General features: G+C 41.3%; 1 pseudogene; it reads left to right on the forward strand.

Annotated features, from left to right (window-relative positions):
* Positions 1 to 403: 403 nt before the first annotated feature.
* On the forward strand, positions 404 to 1,000 carry LOC111758054 (synaptosomal-associated protein 23-like; annotated as a pseudogene).
* Positions 1,001 to 15,869: the final 14,869 nt, after the last annotated feature.

A 15,869-nucleotide genomic window follows, 5' to 3' on the forward strand; every position in this document is an offset into this window, starting at 1 on the left:
AGGAGCAGAAATAGCAGTGCAGCCTGATGGTGGTTTCTTCTGCATTACAGTACTATGGTTTTTGCTGATTGTACTGCCCAGAAAAGTTCTGTAGTTTTATGCAATGATACACACGATAATGTTTCATGTAGAAGTTATGCAAATAAAAAGAAAGCCATCAAGTGGGAGTCCCCTTTGGCTATTTCTTTGTTCTCAATATTCTAATGTACCAACTGTACACAGTTCCTCAGCCTAGTTTCCTTAATGACCTAGTGGGGGAATGGGACTTGGTCATTAAACAGGAAATGTTTTCTCTTTCTTTGGTCTCGCTTTCTCTTTTATTTTTTGAAAACCATGTGGTGAGAAGCAACTGGAAACTCCCCAATATCCACATTCCATCACTGTGCCTGAATTTTGACTCATCATGGATAATCTGTCACCTGAAGACAGTCAGCTGAGGGCTCACCAGTTTACCCATAAGTCTCTGGAGAGTACAAGGACATGCTGGGTTTAGCCAGAGTCTGGGGATGCAGGAATCAAGCCCACTGCTGTGCTGGGTGAACAAGGGGATCAACTAAACTGCATAGAAGAAGGCAAGGACTAGATAAAGACATGAGGGAGATAGAGAAGACTTGAACAGAACTCGGCAGGTGCTGTGTCTTTGTGTCTGTCCATGTAACAGTGACAAGCCCGTCCAACAACGCAGGAGATGGTGGAGGTGACTGGCTCACCTAGCAATGTGGGCTGGAAGCAAGTAGTCCAAGTCACAAGCGGCCAGCCTCAGCAGCCAGCGGGGGAGCTGCTGGGGGCAGACACCTTAAATGTGTAACTAATGACACCGGAGAAGATGAGATGAAGAGAACCTGACTCAGTGGGCGATATCCTGGGAAATCTAAAGAACATGGCTCTGAACATGGGCAATGAAATTAAGCTCAAAAATCAACAAATAGAAAACTCAATGACAGCGAAAGCTTCTTTGCTCTTCTTTACTACTTATCACGCCTCTAGCTGCTCCTCCTAAGCAATTGCCTCTTCAGAAGTGGAAATTTTGATCTCGCAACGCACTAATTGAGAGATAACATAGAAGAAGGGCCAGTGGAGTCATGACCTCCTTACTTTATTTTGTGTTTCTCTTGAGGATAGAGTACCACTCAGGCTTCATTATTTTCTTTTTTAATTCATCCTCTTGATTGGTTTTCATACATCATATCCAGTAGTAAACAAACAATATCATCCTCCTCACCTCAGCAGGCTCCTCTGCTCTCAAGATTTGGAAACCTTGCCAAAGAGAGCAGTCAAGAAAGCAGCTGTTTTGTTTTTGTTTGTTGCCTTTGGTTTATAGTAGGTGACGGACAAGAGAGAAGAGATTGTTACCTCAGTAAAACTATGCAGGTCACAAACAAAAAGTCGCATAGCTACATAAAGATATAGTCATATTTAATTTTTATTTCAGTTGTAGTGTTTGACAGTTGAAGATAATGCTTGCTTTTGGAACTTTCGTACACAGTATCTTTATCCTACATCACCATTTTGTAACCTCTGGCTTGAAGAGTACAATTGAGTGAGTTTTTAAAGGTAAGCTTAGCTGGGTGGGGTGATGCATGGCTGAAGTACCAGGGAGGCTGAGGCAGGAGGACTGAATGAGTTTGAGGTCACCCTGGGCTATATAGTGAGTTCAAGGCCAGCCTGAACTATATAGGAAGACCTTGTCTTAAAAAGAAAAAAAGAAAGAAGGAAGAAGGAAAGAAAGCTTAATTTTGAACTACCGACATGCATCTGTGTATGCAGATTCTTGATCCCAATTAATATTGTACATGCAGGACCACTTTGTACAGATGAGTGATTTTTTATTTTCATATTAGCAGTAGTATCATGGTCCCATTACAGATCTATTAACCACATAAGCTTGTCATTAATCTTTGACAAAAAAATGTAAATATGTATGTGTAACATGAGAATTTGCAAAGCAAGGCTTAATTTTTGAGGGGAAAACATTTGACAAAATACATGACTTCAGGTTTCCTTCAATGCTAAGAATTATGTTTAGATGGGAATAAGAAAACTTATTTTGATCTCAGTAGAAAAATAGATTTCTTTGAGTTTTACCTATCTTTATACATTAAAAATTTAGAATAGATTTATCCTATCTCACTAAAAATGGTTTGCAAATTATACCTTTGTTTTTTTTAAAAAAAAAGTGTAGTTGTTGGAAAAAGTGACTCATTTGTCCTATAGAACTTTTCACATTTCTGAATTTGGCCAATTACTTGTAGGACTGTTATTCTATTCCTGGCAGCTCCTGTCTGTCTGGAGTTGGCCAGACACTGTTAGATTCAGGTGTGTGCAGACCCGTGTGTGTGTGTGTGTGTGTGTGTGTGTGTGTGTGTGTGTGTTTGTGCATGTGTGAACACGAGTACATCCTGGTGGTACTGTGTGTTTCCTTTGCATCAGCTGGAGACACACTAAGCGGTTGTCCCGCTGCCCATAGCGGTTCAGCTGCCCACTCTGTTCCCTCTGTCTTAACATCTTTCCCTTGACTTTTACTTAATAGTGAGCAGACACTATTCACTGCTACTTCCCTCCATTATCTCGCTGGAATTTGCGAATGGTGACTTTCTAATTATCTCATTGCTTCTGCATTTATTAGCTTGGATGGTTTTCTATAGAGAGAAACATTCTCTCCTAAATTAGTTATCATGAAATACAGTCTGTAAAGGAAAGCAGGAAAAATGCTTGATTCTTTCTCCTCCCTTTATCAATTTGCAAAATAATAAATTTGAGTCTCAGTAATCTCCCAAGGTAACCAATTAATTTTGTTTAGTTTTGCATTTTGGGGAGGGGGTATCAATATGAACTCACAGATTTTGATAGATTTCATGTGTTTCAAGACACTGCTGTCGTTATTCCAAAGGCCCCATTTTTGGCACTGGAAGTTGCTTTGAGTTGGCGCTTGGGGTGTGTGTGTGTGTGTGTGTGTGTGTGTGTGTGTGTGATCGCCTTAGTCGTCTTTAAGAGCTCCTTGTTTTTGAGCAGGACAAAGAATCACAAACTCTTCTTTTACACTTTCAGTCACAGACACAAAATCAACCATTTCTCTAAGGAACTCTGGCTCCTTTTAGTAGGAGTTGACATTTAGGAGCCACATTCAGTGTTCTGCAGCTGACTTCTTTAAACTCTTTTGTCATGGGCTAAAAGAGCTCCTCAGGAGCATAATGACCAAGGCTATTGCTCTGCTCAGAGTCCAGTGCACACGGCTTCCTCAGGGAGCTCGTGAGGAGAGGGAGTTGGTCTCTGGTCCAATGTCAGGAATAACGTGCATTCCACTGCTGAAGCTCACCTGACTGCATTCATTTGGTCCTTCCACAAGTACTTAATGAGAACTTACCACTGCTCTTTCCAACCTCAGGAGCATAGCAAGAGACAAAAGAGATCTCCGTCCTGGTGCCAGGGAGCTACTTTTCTGGTGAGAGGAAGACAACACACAGGAAACATGTAGATTCAAGTGTGAGGCTGCTTTTTTTTTTTTAAATTTTTTTTAAACAGGATAACATTAAACAGAATAAAACAGATCATAAGATAACAATGTAAAAGACACAGATTTCAAAGCAAGACAACCAGAGATCTTCACTATCGTATTGTCTCTTGTTTTCTTCCAAATAGTTGTCCATATCTTCATATACAATGAATTCATACAAAACAAAATAGTATAAAACTGATCAGAACAGGATGATGAAGGCTTTTTAGGTCTTTAAGACCAGACAATAGGGAAGTCAATAATGGCTGCCATAATGTCTCTCATTCCTTCAAAATAGCTGTCCATACCTTCATGTATGTTGAAATAAAAAAAAAAAAAAATAGATTAAAATCACTCTGAACAAAGAATAATAGTATTGCTGGATTTCACATCGTGACACTATGGAATCAGCACTGGGTGCCTTAGTGTCTGTTCTTCTTCAAAGTAGCTGTTCATTTCATCGTGCATTATATAATCAATTCTCATAAAGTTTTTAGAAGTTCCACGCATGCATGGGTCTCTACATGTATATCTATCCTTTCTGTATTAGAGAGAAAAACAAAACAAAGCAAGACAAAACAAAACAAATTCCTAGAAAAACACAAAATGAAAAGACATATAAACAACAATAGCAAAGAGCCCAGAACACTAATATAGGCTTTCAAAACAAGGTAGTATGGGCATAACTAGGGTTGTTACTTTATATAATGATTTTCAAGAGTTCCTTAGATCACTGTACAATAATATGCACAATTGTTCTAATCCTATGAATGTTAACTATTTTGTTCCAAGAACTTACAGAATTTGTAGCGCAATCATCTTAGCTATCCTAAGTGTGCTTATATAATTTTAGATATTTTTTCTTTTCCCTTCCTTTTTCCTTTTCCTCATTTTCCCTGAGATATTATTTTTCCCCTTTAAGCAGATCCTTATCCTTTCACTGTAATTATTTGAGCTTTTTGTATCTTATGTACTCTTGCCATTTCTTACACTAGGAAGACTATATGGTATTTTCACATGTATGTTTGATTTATTTCACTTATGAGTATGGTCTCAAGTTGCATCCATTTACTTATAAATATCTCAATGTGATCATTCTTTATAGCACAGTAGTATACGCCATTGTATAAAAATACCACAACTTTTTTATCCATTCCTCAGTTGATGGACACTTAGGTTGTTTCCAAGATCTGGCTATTACAAATTGTGCTGCTATAAACATGGATGCACATGTATCACTGTGGTATGATGCTTTCAGTTCTTCCAGGAATATGCCCAGAAGTGGAATAGCTGGGTCTAATCCTAGCTTTTTGAGGAATCTCCAAATTGACCCCCACAGTGGTTGCACTAGTCTATACTCCCACCAACAGTGCAGAAGAGTTCCTTTTTCCCTACAGCCTCTCCAGCATTTGTTGTTGGTAGTTTTCTTTAACCTGGAGTGAGATGGAGCCTCATTGTGGTTTTAATTTGCATGTCTTTGATGACCAGTGATGCTGAACATTTTTTCAGGTATTTATTTGCCATTTGTAGTTCTTCATCTGAGAACTGTGTATTTAACTCCGATGCCCATTTTTGGATTGGGTCTTTGAATTTTGGGTATCTGATTTTTTTAAAAAATTCTTTATATGCTCTGGACAGAAGTCCTCTGTCTGAGGGACAGTTCACTAAGACTTTTTCCCAGTTTGTAGGTTTTCTTTTCCCTATGCTGGAAATTTCTTTTGACATGCAAAAACTCTTTAATAGGAAGTGATCTCAGTTATTGATTCTGTAAATTATTTCTCATGTGGTTTGATTTTTGTTCATGAATTCTCTACCCCTATGTCTTCAAGATTTCTTCTTAGTCTTCCAACAAATTTAGAGTTTCTGTTTTAATATTCAGATCTTTGATCCATTTAGACTTTAGTTTAATTACATGGTGATAGACATGGGTCTAGTTTTAGTTTTCAGCATATGGAGAACCAATTTTTCCAGCACCATTTATTGAAGACTATCTTTCTTCCAGTGGACATCTTTGGCCCTTTATCAAAGATAAGGTGGCTGAATGTGTCTGTAGTTGTTCTTGTATCTTCTAATCTATTCCATTGATCTTCAGGTCTGTTTTTATTCCAGTACCATGTTGATTTTATTACAGTAGCTTTGTAGTATAAGTTCAAGTCAGGGATTGTGATGCCTCCTGCCTTGCCTTTGTTGCTTAGAATTGCCTTTGCTATTCTAGGTCTCTCCTGGTTCCAGATGAATTTTAGGAGTGATTTCTCTAGCTCTGTAAGGTATGCTAGTGGCATTTTGATTGCGATTGTATTGAATCTGTATAACAATTTTGGGAGAATGGCCATTTTCACAATGTTTGTTCTTCCTATCCATGAGCAAGGGATGTCTTTCCATTTTCTGAGGTCCTCTTTGATTTCGTTTTTCAGAGTATTATAATTTTCCCTGAATAGATCTTTTCCTTCTTTTGTTAGATTGATTCCTAAGTATTTCATTTTGTTGGATGCTATTGTAAAGGGTGTGGCTTCTCTTATTTCTCTTTCAGTGGTTTTGTTGTTAGTGTATAGGATTGCTATTGATTTTTGGGTGTTTATTTTGTATCCAGCTACATTGCTGAATTTATTTATTATATCTAGGAGTCTTTCAATGGAGTTTTGGGGGTCTTCTATGTTGAGTACCATGTCATCTGCAAATAATGATAATTTAACTTCTTCTTTTCCTATCTTTACCCCTTTTATTTCTCTCTTGTCTAATTGCTCTGGCTAGTATTTCCAGCACTATATTGAATAGGAGTGGTGATAATGGACATCCTTGTCTTGTTCCTGATTTTAGGGTAAAGGCTTTCAGTTTTTGGCCATTTGATATGATGCTGGGTATTGGTTTGTCATAGATGGCTTTTATCATATTGAGGTAAGACCATCTATTCCAATTTCCTGTAAGGTTGTTATCATGAATAAGTGTTGGACCTTATCAAAAGCTTTTTTGCATCTATAGAAATGATCATGTGGTTCTTATTTTTGGCTCTATTGATATGGTGGATTACATTTATTGATTTGCATATGTTGAACCATCCCTGCATTCCTGGGGTGGATCCCATTTGGTCATGGTGTATAATCTTCTTCTTCTTTTTTTTTTTTTTTTTTTTTTTTTTTTGTCTTTTTCCTTTTTACCGGTACCGGGGATCAAACTCATGACTGCCTGCTTGCAAGGCAGGCGCTTATGCCGCTGAGCTAAATTTCCAGCCCCATGTATAATCTTAATGATTTGCTGCTTTCTGTTAGCCAAAATTTTATTGAGAATTTTTGCATCTGTGTTCATGAGGGAGATTGGCCTGTAGTTCTCTCTTTTGATTGGGTCTTTCTCAGGTTTTGGTATTTAGATTAATTTTTGCTACCAGGAACGAGTTAGGGAGAATTGTTTCCCTTTCAGTTTCATTCAAGAGTTTGAGGAGTGTCAGCATTAAATCTTCTTTGAATTTCTTGTAGAATTCCACAGTGAATTCATCTGGACCTGGGCTTTTCTTTGTTGGTAGGGATCTAATTACATTTTTGGTTTTATTAATTGAAATTGGGTTATGCAGAAATTTTACATCTTCTTGACCCAGCTTTGGTAATTCATATGTTTCTAGGAATCTGTCCATTTCTTCTGTGTTATCAAGCCTATGAGAGTAGAGGTTTTGAAATAGGTGTTGATGATCTTCTGTATTTCCACAGGGTCTGTAATGATTTCACTCTTTTCATTTCTTATTGCATGAATTTGACTTTTTTTCCCTTTTTAAAAATAAGGTTGGCTAGAGGCCTGTTAATTTTATTTATTCTTTCAAAGAACCAACTTTTTGATTCATTGATTCTTTGTATTGTTTTCTTAGTCTCTATTACATTGATTTCTGCTCTGACCTTTATAATTTCACCTCTTCTTTTGCCTTGAAGCTTGACTTGCTCTTTTTTTCCTAAATGTCTGAGGTGTAGCATCAGATTGTTTATTTGTGTTTGTTCTGTTTTCCTGATGTGGGAGTTCACCACAATAAATATTCCTCCGAGGACTGCTTTCATTGAGTCCCATAGGTTCAGGTAAGATGTATCTGTATTTTGGTTTGCCTGTAGATATTGTTTAGTTTCTTCTTTAATTTCCTCTGTGACCCACTGATGCTCAGGAGTGTATTATTCAATTTCCATGTGTTTGTGGGGTTTTTGCAGTCTCATGGTGCTATGATCTGATAACATGCATGGGATAATTTCAACTCTTTTGCATTTACGTAAATATGTTTTGTGGGCTCTTATATGGTCTAGTTTGGAGAACATCCCATGTGCTGCTGAGAAAAATGTATATTCTCATGTTGTTGGGTGGAACACTCTGTATACATCTACTAAGTCCATTTGTTCACAGGTGTGATTCGGTTCTGTTATTTCTTTACTGATTTTCTGTCTAGTTGATCTGTCCCTTTGTGTCAATGGTGTATTAAGGTCTCCTGTTATAATTGTGTTATTGCTTATTTGATTTTCATTTCTGTTAATATTTGTTTTGTATAGCTGTGTGCTCCCAAATTTGGTGCATATATACTTAAGATTGGTATCTCTTCCTCTTAAAGTTTTCCCCTAACTAGTATGTAGTGGCCTTCTTTGTTTTTTCAGATCATTCTTGGTTTGAAGTTCACATTGTCTGCAAACAGAATAGCTACCCCTGCTTTTTTTTGGGGGGGGGCCTGTTGCATGTAGTATTGTTTTTCATCCTTTGACTTTCAGTCTATGAGCTTCCTTTTGAGTTAGGTGGGTTTCCTGTATATAGCATATGATTGGATGTTGTTTCTTGATCCATTCTGCCAGTCTGTTCTTTTAATTGGTGAATTGAAGCCATTTACATTAATGGTTATAACTAATATATATTGGTTACTTTTTTTAACTTTTATTGGTACTGGGGATTGAACTCATGACTGCCTGCTTGCAAGGCAGGTGCTTTGGTTTACTTTTTTTTTTTTTTTTAATCTTTTCCTTTTTTATTGGTACCGGGGATCGAACTCATGACTGCCTGCTTGCATGGCAGGCGCTTATGCTGCTGAGCTAAATCCCCAGCCCACTTTGGTTTACTTTTGACATGTTATCTTTCTGCTGTTGATTCTTTACATTTCCATTTTCTGTTTAATTGCTTGCCTTGCTTAGTGGTTTTTTCCTATGTCTGTCTAGAATGTCTTTCAGTATTCTTTGCAGGATTGGTTTGGTGGTCATGAAGTTCTGTGGCTGTTCTTTGTTGTAGAAGTATCTTATTTTTCCATCCATTTTGAAGGACAGTATTTCAGGGTACATCAGTCTAGGTTGGAAGTTGTTTTCCTTTAGGATCTGAAATACTTTACTCCATACTCTTCTTGACTTCATTGTGTTGAGAAGTCTGCTGTGATTCTGATAGGCTTTCCTTTATAGGTGATCTGTCTCTTCTCTCTAGCAGCTTTTAATATTCTGTTCTTATGTTAGATTTCTGGGATGTTGATTATTATATGTCTGGGTGTTGTTTTATTTTCATTATGGTTATTTGGAGTTCTATATGCTTCACTGATCTGTATGTTAGTTTCCATTCTCATGTTTGGGAAATTTTCAGCTATTACTCCTATAAATAGCCTCTTGATATCATTTGTGTTGTCCCCTTCTTTTTCATTTATCCCTATCAATCTTATGTTGGTTTTTTTTTTTTTTTTTTTTTTTTTGCATCATGCTTGCAGTTGTTGAATTGTTATTGTAAAAAGATCTTTCCTTTCCTGTTCACTAGCTGCAATCTTGTTTTTGAGGTCTGAAATTCTATCTTCACTTTCATTGAGGTGGTTTTGACAACTTTCAATGGAATTTTTGATTTCCTGTATATCTCTTGAATCTGCTTCATGCATTCTGTTTGTTTCTTATACTGTTTATTCAGGGTTTCCAACTTTTTGCATTGTTCCTCTAATTTTTTAACTATGACTTCTTCAGATGTGTTCAGCATTTCTTTCATCACATTTATCATTTCTTCTTTTACCTGGGAGACTGTTTCTGACTTGAGTTCTTTTATAGCTTCCCAGAGTTGTTTCTTTACTTCAGCTGTTATCATTTCAGGAATTTCAGGTGTATGGCTTATATTTTCTTCTGTGTCCATATCTCCTATGCTTGCTTGGGTTGGGCTGGAAGTTTGAGATTGCATTTTGCTCTTTCGTTTTGTCATTTTCCTATGTTTCTGGGTTTTGAGTGATGTTTCAAAGCTTCCCTGTATGCTGGGAATCACCTGGCCCACTTTTGGCTCCTGGGGCAGACAGCAGGCAACTGCTAGCTGCTTGGAGTTTGCTGGGCATAGGCCAGTTAGGCCCTTGGGGACTCCCATGTGTCCTCCTGTGATTTGAGATGTGGGGCGTAGTCTTACTACCTGGGATAGACATTCCAAGTCTTCCCGGTGTGCTGGGTTTCAACCCGTGCATGCTCAGGGCCCAGGACTGAATTCAGGCCCCTGCCAGCTGCTTGGGTTCACTGGGTGTGGCCGGGGCTGCTTTTCTACGGAGCTGAGACCTGAAGAAGTGAGAAAGGCAGGCAGAAGTCTGAGGGAAGGGTGTTGGGACAGAGGGAATGGCCCATGCAAGGCCCTGAGTCAGAAAGTGTGCTGTTGGGGGTGATGATGCACGCCTGTAATCCCAGCACTCAGGAGGCTGTGCCAGGAGGATTGCCACAAGTTTTAGGCTACATAGTGAGTTCAAGGCCAGCCTGAACTGCATAGTAAGACCCTGTCTCAAAAACAAAACAAAAAAAGCATGCTTACTACAATTTTCTATTCCTGGAGATGCTGACAAATTCTTACTATCCCAAGTTTCAACACATCTTCTATGTTGCAAAATAGTTTCTTACAGGGGACTGGGGATTTAGCTCAGTGGCATAAGTACCTGCCTTGCAAGCAGGCGGTTGTGAGTTTGATCCCCGGTACCGATAAAAATGAAAAAGACAAAAAAAAAAAATAGTTTCTTACAGTAAAATTTTACAAGTCTACAGTTTGTCTTTCAATAGCAATCTTTTCTGTGGTGACTTTTATGCCATCACTTCAAGATGTCTTAAAAGATATACCATCTCTCCTCCTTTCCCAAAGTTCATATTCCTAAAGATAATTTTTTAGTCTCAGAGGTGATAGGTGTTTCTTGCAGAAGACATAGAAAATACAGAAAAAAAGAACACAGAAACCAGATGTGGTGGTGCATACCTGTAGGAGACTAAAGCAGGAGCATTGCAAATTCAAACCCAGCCTACGTTGCCTAGCAATTTAGTGAGGTGCTACCTCAAAATAAAAAAGAAAAGGAGGGGCTGGGGATATAGTTTAGTGCAAAAGCCCTGGGTTCAGTCCCCAGTACAGAAAGAAAAGCAAAACCACAACAAAATTAAGACAAAACAGAAGCCATCTATTAACCTTCATTAGGAATCACCTCTGCTAACGTGGTATTTAGCTCCCTCCATTCTTTTTATAACAGTGCAGACCGGCAATGAGAACCAGACCCCACCTCCTCACTTCAGATGCAGTCTTATGTTTGTGGGGAGATTTCTAGATTACAACTGCTCAGTCAATTTCTGCGAGAGCAGGACAACTGAGCTCTCAATGAGTTGTGGCTTCACCTACTTGAACTGTCCCTTCGGACTTAGGCGATTCTCCTGATGTATACACTGCATCCCTCCGCTCTCTGTAGGGAACATGCCATGAGGCCTACTGTTTCCCATCGCCAACCTGTTCTCACTTTTTGTTGAACCAAAGTGACAAAAATGAGCCACCCACCCCCACTCTGACCTGCACCGTTTCTCCTGCCGGCTGTGAGAGATCCTATAGGGTCGTGGGGTGGTGAGGCAAGCAATATATCAAAGATAGCGGTGCAGACAGGATTTAATCAATTCTTCTTAAAAGGAAAGAATCTATTTTAGTAGAAGATGGAATTTTCATTTACTGAGTTTGCTTCCCTCACCCCAGGCTGTGCATGGTATTACCATATAGAAACTATTCATTTGGTAAGTTTCATCTCCTGCTATCTGAACACTTGGATATGTGAAATATTCTTAACAGATTTAGACACACGTGGAAATCAATCACGAAATTGCAAGTGAGAACAGGCAGAGGCTGTGCTTTTAGAGACGTAACAGGGAACTCATCCACACTACCCTCAGTTGTGCTGGCAGAGACTCAGGGGCCAGTGGGGAAGAGGAAAGCTTTCAGCGATGCTCTGAATGGAATCTGTTGGTGGAGGAAGTTGGACACTGGCTGGCTAGAGGTGGCCAGATTTTGCATGATTGGTTTGACAATTTTGTATGATTGGTTTGTAAGATTTGGCATGACAATTAGGAAACGGATTCCCTTTCCTGTGCTGTCCCATGCAGGCTGACTGCTACAGAGGGTGTGGCTTTCTTTCCAGACTGGTTACTATGGAGACAGCAGGTCAGAATTCCATGGTCCAGTGTGTTCTGGCCACCGTCCATTTACATAGTCATCTTCCCACTTCTTTTTCAAAGTGTCTTATTGACAGTTCCTGTGCAGTAATGGAGAGAGACAGAGATTGTGGGGCTGGTCCCAGACAAACAGCTCAGCTCACTGGAGGCCTAGAGTCTGAATCCCAGCAGGTAACTTTGGGCAGACTGTTTTCATAGAGTTGTTGAAAGAATAAGAAATATAAATATGACAGGTTTTCTAGAAAGACCCTCATAAGTAAATGCTTAATCAGGACTGCATTGGAGAGAGGTGGCTGGTGACTTCTGAAGGTCACTCTGGGGATTGGAATCACAGGTCTTGGCAGAGCTGAGACTTTCTTTTCTTTATTGTTTTTGAGACAGGATCTCTCTGTATGGCCCAGGCTGGTCTTGAACTCACTATATAGCCTAAACTGGCCTCAAACTCATAGCAATCCTCCTGCCTCAGCCTTTCAAATTTTGGGATTACAGGAATGCACCACTGCGTCTGCCCACAAAGGTGAGACTTCGGACCAAGCTTAGAATGCATCTATCAGCCAGAGAACTTTAGTTCAAAAAAATCCAATAAATGAAATTCCCCTCCAGGTACTCGGCCAGGGGAAGAGAGATCCATACTGTGGGAGTCTATGGGATGTTGGCCCCTCTTGCTCTCTGTCTGGTGCCATTTGCCCATCTCTCTGTAAGTATGCAAGGCCATTCCTGATAGGCTGATTGCTGCTGTATAATCGTTAGGGAGTCTCTAGTGGATCAGAAAAACAGATGAAGTCCCTGACAGTCCACATCACTGTCATCCACATGGACAGCACTGCCAAGTCCTTAGCAAATACAAAGCAGAACCACACATCAAGCAATATAACTGCCTGCCACACTGCCCAGATAGGACCACGGCCTCCCTGGAACTTGCCCTCATTGGCACCCTCCTCCAAGGTAAATGCATCAGGCAAGTCTCTGTCCAGTGCTTTACCCTCACTGTCTTCCACCCTCACTCTGACAGCATCATGCACAGTGCTTATCTGTGGTGGTCCTGAGTGATCAACACTGAGATTGAGACAGGAACACTGCATAACTAAGCGTCACTCTGTTCATCTTTGTCCATCAGGCTGACAAATCTGATCCAGATGTGTTTGAGCTCCGACCTGAATTCCACCAGCCCATAAAGAATCTCATTCCTCAAAGGTTCCTATTCAGACAGGCTTTATCTTCAGTGATTATGAATATATTACCCACCACTTGAGCTCTGGCCAGGCATTGCACGTAAGTCTACTCAGGTACCCATATACCACATTACAGGGAGACATTTATACTCCCCAAAGAACTGGTTTCTACAGAAATACACATCTGGTTATACTTAGGTACTATATTAGGTTCCTAGGCCTACTGAAGCAAAGAACTATGAATTTGCTGACTTAAAACAAGAGAAATTTATTCTGTCACACTTCTGTAGGCTAGAGTCTAAAATCAAGGCATTGGCAGGGCTATTTTCGCTCTCCTTTCTCCTCTCCTCTCCTTGTACCTGCTTCAACACCAGGGCAGCCGTGCATCTCCCTAGCTTCTGAAGCTGCTGGAAATCCCCGCGTTTGCTGGCTGATAGATGCACTCTAATCTCTGCCTCATCATCACATGCAGTTCTGTGTGTCTGCGCCCAAAGTTCTCTTATCGTCTTTGGATTACTTTCCCTGTAATCTGGTCTGACCTCACTTTATCTTGATTACATCTGCAGGAACCCTTTTTCCAAACAGACAGAACCACAGGTGCTGAGGCACTCAAAAATCTCTTTTGAGAAGAGTCTTCCACCTGCAATAGCTGCTTTCATATTGATAAAAAGAGCATTTTACAGAAGCAACACAGCCAGTCAGGAGAGGGATTTTGGCACCAGATTCAATCTCTGGCTTTGCTACTTCTTACTGTGTGATCTTGGGTATGATACATGGACAGTCTGTACCTTAGTTTCCATATCTGTAAAGTGATGTAATGATGCTGATGAAAGTATTGAACGAGTTGAGGTTCAGGAAAATTAACACATGTAGAAAACTTGGGATTTGGGTCAGGGATTTAGCCTAGTGGTGCAAGCGCTGGCCTGGCAAGTGTGAGGTTGTGAGTTCAATCCTAGTACCAAAAAAGAAAAAGAAAATTTGGCATTAGTTTGCACATAGCAGGTGCTCAGTAAATGTTGGCCAGGTGGTTTAACCAGGCACTGTTCTGGGCTCTTCGTGGACATTAATCTTTATAGTTTTCTAAACAACCCAGTTAGATAAGTTTTGAGTGATCTTATCTCAGAAAAGGCTTAACCAAGGCATGGAGAGCTTAACACATACTGGGAAGTGGACAGTGGGGACCCAAGTGAAGAACCCAACTCAGAGAGGGAAGAGATGACTGTGCAGGGCCCAAGAGCTTTTCTTCTGAGTGCTTCCTGTTCTCTGCACCTTGGCCACACATGGGCCTGGCTGTGGGTTTAAAATGAGGCACTCCCTGCCTGCCCAGTCAGCAGCTTAGCTGCTCCAGCCTTCAGCCTGAGCTGCCCTTACTGGAGGGAGGTGTGGGAAGGGCTTGTTGCCTCCATCTGTATCAAAAGCTAGACCCCAACCAGCTGCTGATTTCATGCTTTGTATCCGAGAGCAGTGATGAGGGAGGGCCAGGTGGGGCTGTGGTGAGTTTGGGAAGAATGTATCCAAAGGGATTGGAGTTTCTAGCTTGTTCTTGTGATCGAGGGCAGCAGACACACAGCAGACCCTGGAGCTGACCCAGAGGGCAGCAGGACGGTTGAGGAAGGCTTCCTGGAGGAGGATGCCCTGAGCTGACTGAGACCTCCGAACGGAGACTTCACCCCTCTCCATCACGGCTCCCTAAAGGGTCTCTCATCAGCTGCCCCTCTGACATCTTAGCAGCTAAAACTGAGCTGTTGAGAAGCAGAAGCTGCCCCATCTGTGACAAGGGGTTATCCTGTAAACCCCAATCAGGCGTTGTATTATAGGGTTAGCCTTGACCTACTACAAACGCCAATGGTGATTTTGGTCTTTTTTGGGGGAGGGTATCGGGAATCAAACTCAGTACCTTCCCTTGTCAGGCTGGCGCTGTGCCACTGAGCTCTATATCCCCAGCCAGTCGAGGCTTTTCTTTTGGGGCTTGGTTCTTTTTGAGATAGGGCCTTGTTATGCAATTCAGCCTGGCGTTGAGCCACTTTGTGGCCCAAGCTGCTCTCGAACTCGCAATGATCTTCCTGCCTCAGCCTCCCGAGTGCTGGGATTACAGTCATGCGCCGTGGTTTCTTTCCCAGGATTTGCTCTGTGATGTGGCCAAAGACCCCTGTGTTAAGGGCTTGATCCTCAGCAGATGGCGCTGTGGGAAGGGGTGGAACCTTCAGAGGAGGTGCTTGGTTGGAGGAGGTGTGTGTAGGGGCCCGGTTTTGACTCTGGAGAGACCCTTCCTCTTGTCTCTGATCCCTCTGCCAGGAGGCCAGCAGCTTTGCTCCACCACAGCCTTCTGCCTTGCCACAGGCCCAAAAGCCACAGAGCCAGCTGACCCCAGACAGACACCATGAGGCAAAGTAACAGTGATTTTGTTGATTATTTTGTCACAGCGGTGAAAGCTAACACGGCCTCAGTGCATGCTCTCCTCCTTCAGAGGTCATGTTCAATCCACGAACAAATCCCAGCCTGCATGCAAATGCAACGCCTCAAAGAACAGAGTGGTGCGAACCGGAATGAGACTTCGGAAAAGGTGACATAGATGGACACTGTCACTGACAGTACATGCTGCTCCCGCACCTGCTGTCCCTGCTCCTCGCGACCGTTCCGCCAAGGGCCCCATTAAACCCTGCGGTGCGCAGACGTGGAACCAGACATCCGGCCGCAGGGCCCTCTTCCTTCCCCAGGGCACCGCGGTGATGCTGCCCGCTTCATGCGTTCCCGGGACGTGTGGTTATTAGCGGAGTGGAGCGGCCCTGGCTC

This window comes from Cavia porcellus, unplaced genomic scaffold, assembly GCF_034190915.1.
Source record: "Cavia porcellus strain 051 isolate PalLab524CR breed Dunkin Hartley unplaced genomic scaffold, mCavPor4.1 scaffold_20, whole genome shotgun sequence".
NCBI classification, from domain to species: domain Eukaryota; kingdom Metazoa; phylum Chordata; class Mammalia; order Rodentia; family Caviidae; genus Cavia; species Cavia porcellus.